The 13,645-nt window shown below is 44.2% G+C and overlaps 1 pseudogene; it reads right to left on the minus strand.

Annotated features, from left to right (window-relative positions):
• Positions 1-12,697: 12,697 nt before the first annotated feature.
• Positions 12,698-13,437, minus strand: LOC125921401 (60S ribosomal protein L27a-like; annotated as a pseudogene).
• Positions 13,438-13,645: the final 208 nt, after the last annotated feature.

Here is a 13,645-nt window from a genome sequence, read left to right on the forward strand (position 1 = left end):
GGCAAACCCTGATGAGATGGTCATCCTACGAATAGATGAGGGCAAATTGTTTCCTGAGCCTCTGGCCACAGAATAGCAATGCCCCCGAGGCAGAGAATAGAGGGAATAGAATGTCCTGAGGGAAGAGAGGTCCGAATGGAAGAAGCTCACCAGAGAAATAGAGCATCTTCTCTAAGGTAAGTTTCCATCTTAAGAAAAGAATGCTGGAAATTCATTTAGGAATCCCTTATTAAGGGGTTGAAGATTTCAGGGAAATAGTCAAGTTTGAAGGGTCCCCGCGTCCTGGCCCAAACCAGTAGACCACCACAGAGACAGTGAATTGGGAAACTCCCCAAAGTGAAATGGATCAGGATGGTCTAAGGTCTCCTATAACTGAGAGATATCCTTAAAGAGCAGATTTCTGGTCCCTTAAAGCTCAAAGAAAGAGCCACAGTGTCAGCCTCAAGACAATCCCATTGACAGGTCCTTTGCCTCAGCTTGGCTTCTAAGGTCTCATAGTTCTGTGCCCAAAGTATTATATATCTACAATGGTTTCTTCAATTTTACCTGCAAAGATGTCCTATGTTTTAAAATACATATTTTGGGGGCACCTGGGTGGCTCAGTCAGTTAAGTGTCTAACTCTTGATCCCGGCTCAGGTCATGATACCATGGTTTGTGAGATCGAGTCCCACATTGTCAGGCTCTGCACCGACCATGTGGAGCCTGCTTAGGATTCTCCCTCTCCCTCTCTCTCTGCCCCTCCCCACTCGCTTTCTCTCTCTCTCTCTCAGAATAAATAAACATTAAAAGTGAAATAAAATACTTATTTTTTCAATTTCCTTCCTCCTACATTAGCACCAAGAATGAATACTATAGACCTTGTCCATTTTTGCCAACTGAATAAGTGTCAGGGTATGGATACGTAGATACACAGATTTTTTTTTTTCCTTTTCACACGTTAGATGTCGTATTAGTCATCGTCCGTTTGGGAAAAGAGAAACAACACTCTTAACAGAATTTGACATAAATAATTGGGTAAACATATTGGAAGCCCGAAAAAGTCAGAGGAAAGACAAAAGTAGCAACTGCGGGCCCAAGGCTGGGGACATAAAGGGCAAGGAGGTCACACGGACAGGGCATAGACTACAGAGCAAGGCTCATTGCATAGGTGGTGTGGACATCTCAGGAGCTTGGAGAAAGGGCCTCCAAGCGATGGACTGTAAGCACAGAGAAGAAACCCTTGCCCGGATGCCGGGGGGGACTAAGGTGTGCAACGAGGTTGGCTCAGGGAGGAAAGAATCTGGGAAAAGGAACCAACTGTGCTGTTCCTCGGATGCCACTGGGAGAAACAAGAGATGTAAAAGAAAGAAAAGATCCCTCCCCACCCTCCTCCTTCCAGTGTTTCTGGCAGAAGCTAACAGGGAGCCAGCTAGTAGAGGAACGCAGTTCACAGAATTCCAGCCCCGGCTTCACCAGTAGAGCAGTGTGGATTCAGAGCTCACACAGTGCACTGGCCAAGTCGAGACTCCCAATTTTTATTAATCATATTTCTTTGAATTTCCCATTACATCCAGCCTCCATTTTTCTTCAATGTAGTAATACGTTGATTTGTAGGAGTCTTCTATACATTGTGATAATCTTTGCATAGGGTTGAGGCACACCAGTCCTCAACCCTAGCTTCAGAGTTGAATGACCTGAGTTCCGTGCCACGTTAATTAAATGAGAAACTCTACACGTGCCTGGGTACAGGTACTTTTTGAAACTATCCTCTTAAAAACTGAGAAGCAACTGAGGGCGGATGGGGGTCGGGAGGGAGGGGAGGGTGGGTGACGGGCACTGAGGAGGGCACCTGTTGGGATGAGCCCTGGGTGCTGTATGGAAACCAATTTGACAATAAATTTCATATTAAAAAAATAAAAATAAAAATAAATCAAAAAACAAACAAATAAATAAAACTATCCGGGTGATCTCCCAATGCCACCAGTAAGAAGGATCCAGGAGCTCCCAGAGAGAGCATCCCTGTTTCCTTCAACATTTTCAGTACTTGCTCCTTAGAGGACCTCACCCTTCTGTGCATCCTCTTAAGTGGAAATACAACCTACATGTTCTTCTTTCCTTCTGGTCTGCTCCCTACCTATGCACACAAAGTTACCCGGACACAGATGGCAATAAGGCAAGGGGCAAAAGGACATAGTGCCAACCTCTCCCTGAGCCAGCCAGTGCTGTCCCTTAACCAAGCACTCACAGGCAAAACAATAAACTCTTCAGAAATCAATAAAGACCTATGTTAATATATATACCTTGTTCTTGAAGGGGAAAAAAATCAATACTGTTAAAATGTCAGTTTAATCCCAAAGCGATCTGCAGATTCAATACCCTCTCAACAAACTTCTGGCAGGTTTTTCTTCGGAAATGATGTTTCCTAAGGCTGCTGTAACAAATCGCCACAAAGCTGGTGGATTGAAACAACGAAAAGGTAATCTCTCCCAGTTCTAGAGGCCAGAAGTCTGAAATCAGGATCACTGGGCCCAAACCAAGGTGTTGGCAGGACCTCTCTCCCGTCAGAGGCTCAAGGGGAGAATCTGTTCCTTGCTTCTCAGCTTCTGGTGGCTACCGGTGTTCCTTGGCTCGTGGCCACACCACGCCAATCTTGAAGGCTACCCTCTTGAAATCCCTCTTCACATCACGTTTCCTTTGTGCAGTCAAATCTCGCTGCCTCTCTCATATATGGAAACATGTGACTGCATTTAGGACCCACCTGGATAATCCAGGATCACTTCCCCATCTCAAGATCCTTAATTTTTTCCAGATAAAGTAATAATAATCATTGGATCTTAATCACAGAGATTGAGACATAGATATCTTCTGGGGGCAATTTTTCCGCCCACCACAGAAACTGACATGCTGATCCTAAACATATGTGGAAATGCAAAGGAGTAAGAATAGCCAAAGCAATTTTGAAAAAGAATGAACCTGGAAAATGTATAATAACATATATGGAGCACGATTGTGAAGTTACAACGAGGTATTGGAACAAAGATTTAAAAATAGACTGTCTGGGAAGGGGTCTCGCAACAGGCTTACACACATATGATCGAGTGATTCATTCCATTCAGTGGGAAAAGAATTACCTTCCAATAAATGTTGCTGGATAAGTTGGCGAACCACAAAACCCCTAACTCACATTGCACTAAGGAGTGTTTTAAGACGGTTCACAGACCCAAATAGGAAAGCAACAATGATAAATATTCTAGAGGGAACATAGCAATTTATCTTTTCCATATGACATTTACGATCTTGGGTAAGTGAAGATTTCTTAAACGGACACGTGCAAAAGTAAAAAAAAAAAAAAAAAAAAAAAGAGTGAACTAAGCATTCAAGACGCTAGAAAAATAGTAACAAAAAATCAGTAGCAGCCTTGATTTGAAAATAAAGAGCTAGCTGTTTCAAAATACTAACACCATTAATAAAAACCATTCACAAAGCGGTTGGGAGGTTGATGGATGGCTGATGGAAACACAGGTGCTCCACTCCCTGGCCCCGGCCTCACTGCCACCTTTCTGTTCAGTTAGTGTCCCACCCCTTGGCAACAGGGCTCCTGAAGGGCGGGTGAAGGTCACAGGAAACCCAGAGTCACCTGCCAAGCCAGGGCGCGTCTTTATACACACAGATGTGTACAAATCTCAACCCCGCACCAGTGTTTATAGGGGAGACTTTCCAAACGAGCCAAGTGGGGCCCGGCCACTCCCAGCTGGGGGTTCTTCCCTGAGAAGACAAGGGCTGGAGCTCACACTAAAGAAATAGTTACAGGTGAAATTGAAGAACTGAGATGGGAAAGCTATAATGAATTACCTCCTGGCTTATAAAACGATGTCAGGATTTCTTGAGGAAAAAACTGATCAAAGAAACTGGAAACATGTTCTAGAGACCACGATAACTAGCAAGAGGGGCCTCGACCCCCGAGCAGGCCCCGACACAGCCATACGCAGGTCACCTATACGCTGGAAGCCCGGTGAACTTGGATAGGAACGTTCTAGACGTCCTCCAGTAGAATGTATCCTTTGTGAGGCTCTTGTGGAAAACAACATTTCAGGGCTCTGGAATATTTTGTTTATACAATTCAAGACAAAAGAGAGGAAGAAAGTCCCCACGGTTTGCCAAAAATGCTTCCATTCCCTCAGAGAATTTTATCTGGAGCCTCCTCAAGGAAAGCAGGAGAGACGAAAAGCACCAAATATGCAACTCCTCCTGCACGGGTCATAAGAGTCAAACTCGTGTCCACAAAAAGCCAAGGACTCCAAAAATTCCACCTCAGATGACTGAAGTAACACAAGAGTTGCATAAAGAAGAATAAAGGTGGCAGGAGCAAGGAGGGATACTTAGAAAAACGGGAGAAGAAATGGACCGTCCAGAACGAGGTCAAGATGAGGCTTAGGCTAAGCAAAGACACAGCCTAGACTCTGAAATCTCAAACAAACAAAACATAATCCACATACAAATAGGAGGGCGCTTCTACGTCTGAACATAATGAGGTTGGAGAAAATCCTAGCACTGAAAATCCTGGAAATGTAAGTACAAGTTTCCGTGATGTCGTCCCATTGCAGCGTGCCAAAATATTTAGCCAGAGTTGAGTAAGAGGGAAAAGCCAGTGCACAGTTTAGCCCCCCAAAACAAAATTAGGTCGACTTCTAAAGATTCGGCCTATTCTTTGGGACTCCTGTGGGAGACGCTCTGTTGTTTTGGGGTTTTGATTTGGATGACCAAGTAATATTTAATCAAGTCTTTGAATGGATGTAAATATATATGCTAAAAAAATAAATAAATAAACAGGATCAAGGAACTCTGGGAGAGGGAGGGGAAGTCAGAAGGGAGAAGACCTGGAATAAACATCACCCATTGCCTGAAAGTCAAGGACCAGAGCTTATGCTGGAGCTTAGGGAAACACTGAGTCCACAGAGCCTGGTGTTCCAAGCATGATGCATAAAAGTGATCCATAAGGGTGTTGGAAGAGAATGTTAAATCTTTCATCTTTGTTTATTTTTGTCCCCCCCCCCACACACACAAAAAAGGGCAGAAATTATTATTTTAAACTACCGACTATGTGGATTGACACTGGGGCCCTCCCTCGGAGAGCCCTGCGTCACGGGGGCTCTGTGGTTAGATTCCTTCATAATGCGAGGAGGTCACCGGCAGAACCATTCGATCGTTTGCAGTGTCCTGCAATGCGGCCCGTTCAATGGGTAGACAGAGTGTATTGTATAGTTTAAAATACTTGTAAAATAGTACAAAACAAGGTACTCACTTAAAACATCACTGCAAAGAGAGTTAGTGAGGAAAATTGTAAATATGGGAGCACCCGGCTGGCTTAGTCGGTAGAGCATGTGACTCTTGATCTTGGGGTTGTGAGCTCAAAGCCCCATGCTGGGTGGAGAAATGACTTGAAAATAAAATATTAAAAAAAAAAAGAAGGCAAAGAAAGAAAATTCTAAGTCTGGAAATAACAAGTGAACAAGAAAGTGTCCTAGCAGAAACCTCTCCTGGACTGTCCTATGTGACAGCTACAAGCTCTGCGTGGCTATTGAGCACTTGAAATATTGCTTAGTGTGAACGAGGAAATGAAGTTTACATTTTATTTCATTTTAATTAATTTAAATTTGTATTTAAAACCTGGTACTCTGTGGATCCTGAGAAACTTAACAGAAACCCATGGGGGAGGGGGAAAAAAAAAAAAAAAGAGGTTAGAGTGGGAGAGAGCCAAAGCATAAGAGACTGTTAAAAACTGAGAACAAACTGAGGGTTGATGGGGGGTGGGAGGGAGGGGAGGGTGGGCGATGGGTATTGAGGAGGGCACCTTTTGGGATGAGCACTGGGTGTTGTATGGAAACCAATTTGACAATAGACTTCATATATTGAAAAAAAAAAAAAAAAAAAAAGAAGTCTCTCTAGTTTCCCACCAATAAAAATATGATATCTGTGGCTCAAAAAAATAAATAAATAAAACCTGGTACTCAATTCCATTACTGGAAACTTTTAATTTTTTTTTTAACGTTTATTTATTTTGAGAGAGAGAGAGACAGAGCACGAGCAGGGGAGGGGCAGAGACAGAGGGAGACACAGAATCCGAAGCAGACTCCAGGCTCCGAGCTGTTAGCACAGAGCCCAATGCGGGGCTCGAACCCACGAGCTGTGAGTTCCAAGACCCGAGCTGAAGTCGGATGCTTCACCGACGGAGCCACGCAGGCACTCCTTACGTATACTTGAAATGACGAGTATGAAGCTATTCTGGCCAACTCAGAATTCAATTTCAGAATTCAATTCTGAAATTGAAATATGGATCAGGAGCTTCCAATGAGTTTTTAGCAGTGGATGAAGATGTGCTGTTAGTGTAAAATACACACTGGGCTTCAAAGACAGGGTCTGAAGAATAGAAAGTATTTCATTAATCATCTTTAGATTATGTGTTGAAGTGGTAATATATGTAATACACAGGGGTTAAAAATATGTATCGCTAAAATTAATTTCACCTTTTAAAAACTGTTCCAATGTGGCTCTAAGACAATATAAAATTCCATGAGTGACTCACATGAAGTTCCCACGGGACAGACTTGGTTAAGACGATGTGCATTTTCCTGAACGAGAAATCCCCAACCAGGCCCCTCCAGGATCTTGGAAAATGTTCAACGTTGTCTACTCGCTTTGAAGTTCTTTGTTTGGTAACAAAGTCACCAACCAGAAAAGAGAAGAAAGAAAAACCTACACGGGCAGACAAAGTGCAGGGGTCATTTACTCGGTGCCAGACGCATGCTCCCAAGGCCATCATTCAAATGGCAAAGCCCTTCAAACTTTCAAAGACAACGGAATGACTCTCACCCCACCGCCGCCCTCCCCACCTCCCAGAGCTATTACGAAGGTAAGTGAGACGCTATCTGTAGAAACACTGCGACATCTGCCCAAGGCCTGAGAGAATAGCAGCCAAGTACGCACTTTTCCACATGTTCTGTAATCATCACCGCACTCAGTGGGTAGACGATATCTCCATCTAATAGAAAACCACGGCACGCTGAGGCTGCATCTCTATCACGTAGCTAACAGACAATGGCACCTAGACAGCCACTCGGAACTATCAGGGAGTTCACGGACACTGATGAGGTGGACGAGGGATCTCACTCTCCAGCAACAATTCTCAAATGAGACACGGAGGCTGGAGGTGTCTCTGCCCCTCTGATCTGCAGGTGGCCCTTCCTGGTCCTTGGAGGGTAGACATTCTCTGTGGGAGCAATAGATTCCATGACAGCCGGGAACGGGGAGAGAAACTTCCCGAACGTACTAGGTCTTTCCAGATCTTTTCTGGAAGGAGGCTGGTTCTTGAAAGCCAGGACCTCATTCTTGAGCTAGCTCTGCACGCTCAGGTATGCACCCGGGTGGCCTCAACATGGCCAATGCTCATTTGTCCAAAGCAACAGTTGACTCTCCAGGGCTGATTGAACCTCCAGCCGAGAAGCTGCCCTCATTCCCACAGCCCACAGCCCTCCGGCCGAATTCCTATTACCTCCAGCCCCGACTGCCTGTTTTTTCCCTTCTCTGTCATTACCAGAGGCAGGCCTGGCATGGGTGATAGAGAAGGACAGCATTCACTTCCAGCCATTGGTGGTGGTGCACAGGGCCCGCCCCAAGCCGTGGCTTCCAGGCCTGGACTTCTCTTTTGAAAGGTGGTAGTTTGACTTGGAATGAGGTGCGCCTGCACCTGCCAAGTTCAACACACAGTGGAGACAAACACGGCTCTATCCCTGAGAGGCCCCGCTTAAGGCAAGGCCCAGACAGGGCAGTTCAAATGGCGAACAGGGCGAGGGGGAGGCCCAGGCTCCAGAGCCGCTGGATAGAAGTGGGGAAATAGTGGTTGGAGGGCTGAGTGGCTGAAAAACAAGGAGGCAGCGGTTGACTTTCCGCTGTTGCCTGCCTCTATTCTCCAGTTAGCTACTTTCCCTTTGGCTTAAAGTAACCCTATAAGCTTGATTTGATGTCTTGTGTTGTCCTTTGAACTGGTCCTCCTCAGGGAGGGTTGCCTGAGTTTCCAGGAGCTGGCAGGGCCTCAGAACAAAGCAAGCTCTGCCACACCCAGTCCCTTCCTCACGGGGCACAGGCCAGCACCCTGGGCTACAGCTCAGCCAAGGACCTCCTCTCCTCCGCTGGCTTTCACCCCTTCTCTGCCACCATTCACGGGGGTGGAGGGGAGAGGCTGGGTGGTTGGAGGGGAGCATCAAGGTTAAAAGAGATTCAGCCCAAATCAGCGACAGCCCTGGAATGCAGAAGAAAGTGCTAGCCCTGAGTTGTGTGACGTGGGAGAAAGGCAGGAGAGAGCAGATCATATACCAGTTCTAGATGGCTCCTACCCCCCCCCCCACCAAGGATGAGTCAATTGCTCTGGCTTCCTTGAAGAGCTGTTTCAAGGTCTCCAAATGAGCTGATTTGAGGAGTTTTGTTTTGTTTTGTTCTTAACATTTATTTATTTTTGAGAGAGAAAGAGTGAGCACAAGCAAGGGAGGAGCAGAGAGAGAGAGGGAGACACAGAATCCAAAGCAGGCTCCAGGCCCTGAGCTGTCAGCACAGAGCCTGATGCGGGGCTCGAACTCATGAACCATGAGATCATGACCCGAGCCAAAGTCGGACACATAACCGACTGAGTCCAGGCGCCTGGAGCTGATTTAATTTTTAGCTGCTATTTCCTAACAGAGGTGAATTAAAGACCCCAGGCAATTGCCTACCTGGATAGCAGAAAGGGTCTGTAGGACCCATTCCTAGATCCAGATGAAGCTATCTGAAACACTAAATGGCTGCATAGTTACAGTTAAACTTCACAAATTATTACAGAATTACTAGTTCTACCAGTCCTGACACTTCTAATAGCAGCTTAATGGTTGTTTATGAAACTCTCCCCAGTTATGGCTGCTTAGCATATCAAAAGGCTTGGGAAATACCCCCCAGATAACCTTGGGAAGAGAGACAGGCACAACCATAATGGGTGACTTTGCTGGGCTAAACAAAGATCTCCAGAGGAGAGCAAACTCCAGTGAAGGTGAAAGCCATCCTTTAAATAAACCACAGATTTAAAAAGTGCCAAAACATAGACCTACAGAGGAGCCACCATACAATATTCAACAACTCTCTTCTAAGTAATTTTAAATACTGAAACAAATGTTCTGCCCTCGGACTCCTTATTATGTAATTCCCACTGTGATGACAAGGAAAGTCTCATATGTACATGTTACAAGATTATAAACACAAAACCCTGTGTACTGTACCCTCTGGACAAGTAAAGGGATTTTAACCCCTAATATTCACCAAGTTTGATTGTCCCCTTTGCTGTCTTTAGAATATAGCAGTTGAATAGAGAGAGAGAAGATACCCCTCGGCTGCCAGTCATGGCTCCATTGAGATTTTACTGCATGCCAGGTGCTTTACGTACATATTCCTCTAATCTTTAGAATAGCTCTTGGGGTTTTTCCTCCCATTTTACAGATGAGGCACTGAAGGATCCAAAAGGCTTATGTAACATGCCATAATTACGGGGCTTAAAAGTGCCCAAAGCCAGGATTTAACCAGGGGGCATCAAACTCCAGATCCCATGGCTTGATCACTATGCAACACTTCCTTAATTTGATAGTCAACTAATTTGTTGACTACTGATTTGAAGTTTTAGCTATCTAATTTACTTTCCTGATTGAGACGGAGCAGAAATTGTGGAGGCACCACCAGGATCCGCCTCAGATGTTTTTACCATTTCTATGTTCCCCTCCCCCAGCTTCAATGCACCTTTACCTTTGAATTCATTTGCCACAAATTTGCAAGAAGTTTTGCAACAAACTCCCACAAATTTGGTGGTTTAAAACAGTATGTATTTACCTCCTTAGCAGTTCTAGAAGTCAGAAGTCCAAAATAGGTCTCATGGGATTAAAATCAGTATTTTAAGCCTCTATTTCTTCCAGAGGCTCTAGAGGAGAACCCATTTCTTGCCTTTTCTGGTTTCTAGAGGCTTCCTTCATTCATTGGCTCATGGCCCCTCCATGTGTAAAGCCACCAGTGGCATCATTCTGAACTCTGCATCTGCCGTCACATCTCTGACTCTCCCGCCTCCCTCTTTCAGTTATAAGAATCCTGGTGATGACATTGGGACCCCAGGATAATACAGGATAATCTCTCCATCTCAAGATCCTTATTTTAGTCATATCTGCAAAGTCTCTTGTTATCTAAGATAAAGTATTCACGGGTTCTGGGGATTAGGATGTGGAATTCTTTGGGGGTCATTATTCCACCCACCACACCTAATGGATGCAACAGTTTCTTTTCCAAGGACTTCCCTTCAGCTCCTGGAGCCACTTTGCCCCAGTGCACAGAGAGCTAGAAGTTCCTGTTGCTAACTGTCCTGGTTTGCCCCAGGCTGAGGGGTTCCGGAACATGAGACTTTTACTGCTAAAACCAAGATAGTCCTGGACCAACTAGAGGGGTTGGCTGCCCTACCCTAGAGCCAATGACTGATGGTGATACGTTGTGAAACCTAACTCACTTGCCTCAAAAAAGACAAATTCTGAGAGCTGATTTATACTCCAGACTTTCCCTAGAAGATCAGGCTTAGGTTTCTGACTCTGCCTAAAATTACATCCTTGCCTCTCCCATCCCTGTCCTTCTTCCCCATTCCCTTACTAAATTCTACTGGAAGCATTTCCTTAGCAAACCGCCTACACACCAATCTTCATCTCAAGACCCTCCATTGTGGTGACCCGCCTAAAAGGGGGGGAGGGGCACAGGAGAAGGAATAATAGCTTTGTTTCCATTTATTCAACAAACATTATTAAACTCCTATAATGTATCAGGTCCTACATTGGGGATGAAGAGTCACACAGAAGCCAAACCCAATCCTCAGGAGGCTCCCTTAAAAAAAACAAAGAGATAACTGAGTAGAACAATACAATGTGATAAGCATAGAGAGAGACATTCAAAGAAGATCACAGAAAAACAAACGAAGGGTGCAAACTACAAGGGAAGAGGTACAGGCAAGCATTGATCATCAAGGAAGCTTGGACTTTTTTTTTTAGAGGGAGAGTATGAGCAGGGGAGAAGGTCAGAGGGAAAGACAGGAGAGAGAATCTTAAGCAGGTTCCACACTCAGCACAGAGCCCAACATAGGGCTTCATCCTATGACCCTGAAATCATGACCTGAGCCCAAATCAAGAGTTGGGATACTCAATCAACTGAGCCACGAGGTACCCCAAGAAGCTTGGACTCCTTAAAAGCTACTCAAAACTGTTAAAGGTGACACACATTTCAACCAATTTTTGTAAGTCAGAGGGAAAATCTCTCTGAAGATAGGAGATGGACAATAGGAAAGAAAAAAAAAATCAGAGAATCATACAAACCAGAAGTTCCAACATCTGAATGATAGAAGTTACAGAAAGAGAACACAGAAAACAGGAAAAAATTTTCAATGAGATAAGGAAATCCTCAAAATTGCAAAATATATCACCAAAAAGTGAAAGGACCACCAATGACCTAGAATGACAAGTGAAAAGACTCAGTAAAAGTGTATCTGTAAAATTTCAGAACCTCAAGAACAAAGCAAAGACTCCAAAGCTTCCAGAAAAAATTTAGTTAGGTACATACAAAAGCCACATTGAAATCTCATAGACACGATTGGTCTATGGTCTATGCCTTCAAACATCTAACAAATAATTATTCCCAGCCTGGAATTCTATGCCCACAAACTGTCAATCATGTGTGAGTTTAAAATATATTTTAATGCATTCAGGAAACCTAAAACTTTTTATCTCCTGCCTTTTCTTAGAAAGCTACTGCTGACGTGTTCCAGAAAAAATAAGGAAGAAAATGAAGAGAAAGGAAAACATGGAGCCCAAGAAAGAAAGAACCCAAAGGAGGAATGACAGCTACATAGTAGGCTTAAAGAGTGACCATTTCAGGAGAAGTAAACTCGTAGAATAGTGTTTGGGGCTTTTTAAAATACACTTTTAACTACCTAAAAAATCATGTTAATACACTGATTCATCTGATGAAGCATTTGAGAAAAAAATTTAAGGATCAGGACACAGGTAATCAGTTGAAAAAGGAAACAATTATTAACACCAAGAAGAAATAAATAAAAAGGAAATATCATTATAATGTCTTCCTGTACCCTGTCATAAACAGTATTTGTAGAAAGCTAATGATGAAGAATGCAAACTGACTATTGAATAAACCCAAAGTTTACAAACATATAAATAAATAGGTGTAGTTGGTGTTACAAGCTGAATGGTATCCAAAATTCATATATCAAAGCCCTAATCCCCAGTACTTCAGAATGTGACTATATTTGGAGATAGAATTTTAAATCCAATATGATATGTCTTTATTAAAAAAAAAAAAAGGACATTAAGACACAGATGGGTACAAAGGGAAAACCATTTGAAGACACCAGAAGAAAATGGGCGTCTACCAACCCAGAAGAGAGGCATCAGGAGGAACCAACTTTACTGATGCCATGATCTTGGACTACCAGCCTCCAGAACTGTGAGGAAATAAATTTCTGTTGTTCAAGCCTCCCAGTCTGTGGTGCTTCATTATGGTGGCCCTAGCAGATTAAGACAGATTGGAAACATGTAAGTCAAATCTTCCTAAATTATAATAGAAAGTCATTGTGCAAAAATATCCAAAACTGATAAATCAAGAAGCTTAAAACATGAATATAAACATATTTTTTAAAGTACTTGCTAGCTTTTAATGGACCTCCTTCCATGTGGCTTCAAACTACCAAGACATAGACTCCCACACACCCTTAATCTTCTCAGCTCTTCTACTGAAGAATTTGGCCTTCGCGATGACAGGCTATTTGGGGAGCTTTTCCTTTCCCAAAATTTGGCAGTAGCCAGATCACAGCACATCAACAATGGGAGAGACTCCAGTCTCGGTTCTGGTACCATTTGCCCATGTCTGCTCACTGACCAGGGTCCACAGTTTATTGAGGATGACAGTTGGGCAGAAGCTCTGTTTCCTCTTGAGGAGGTGATGCCTCGTTCCAACTTTTCCAAAGTAACCTGGGTGATATTTGCCGAAGTTGATCCTGTGGTGATGCATGCCACCAGCATTTCCCCAGCCCCCTGGGTGCTTCGGGTGCTGGCCCACGCAGCCATGGCTCACGTGGTCCTGAAGTTTCTGGGTCTTCCTCAGGCTGGATGGCATGTTGGAATTTTTTTTTTTTTTTAATTTTTATGTTTGAGAAAGAGCGCAAATGAGGGAGGGGCAGAGAGAGACAGTGACACAGAATCCGAAGCAGGCCCTGAACTGTTAGCACTGAGCGCAGGGCGGGGCTCGAACCCAGGAACCGCGAGATCATGACCTGAGCCTGACTGAGCCCCCCAGGAGGTTAGGCTTCCGACTTCCGCTCAGATTCTGTCTCTCTGAGCAACCCCCTTCTCGTGCTCGGTCTCTCTCTGTCTCTAAAACATAAATTAAAAATCTTAAAAAAAAAAAAAAAAACTAAAAGCTAAAGGAGGTTAAAGAGTTGCCTGGGAGGGCTGGGGGGGCGGGGGGGAGGGGAGGGGGGTGCCTGAATGGCCCAGTCGGTTGAGCACTGACTTGGGCTCAGGTCATGATCTGACAGCTCGTGGTTGGTTCAAGTCC

This window comes from Panthera uncia, chromosome C2 (assembly GCF_023721935.1).
Source record: "Panthera uncia isolate 11264 chromosome C2, Puncia_PCG_1.0, whole genome shotgun sequence".
NCBI classification, from domain to species: domain Eukaryota; kingdom Metazoa; phylum Chordata; class Mammalia; order Carnivora; family Felidae; genus Panthera; species Panthera uncia.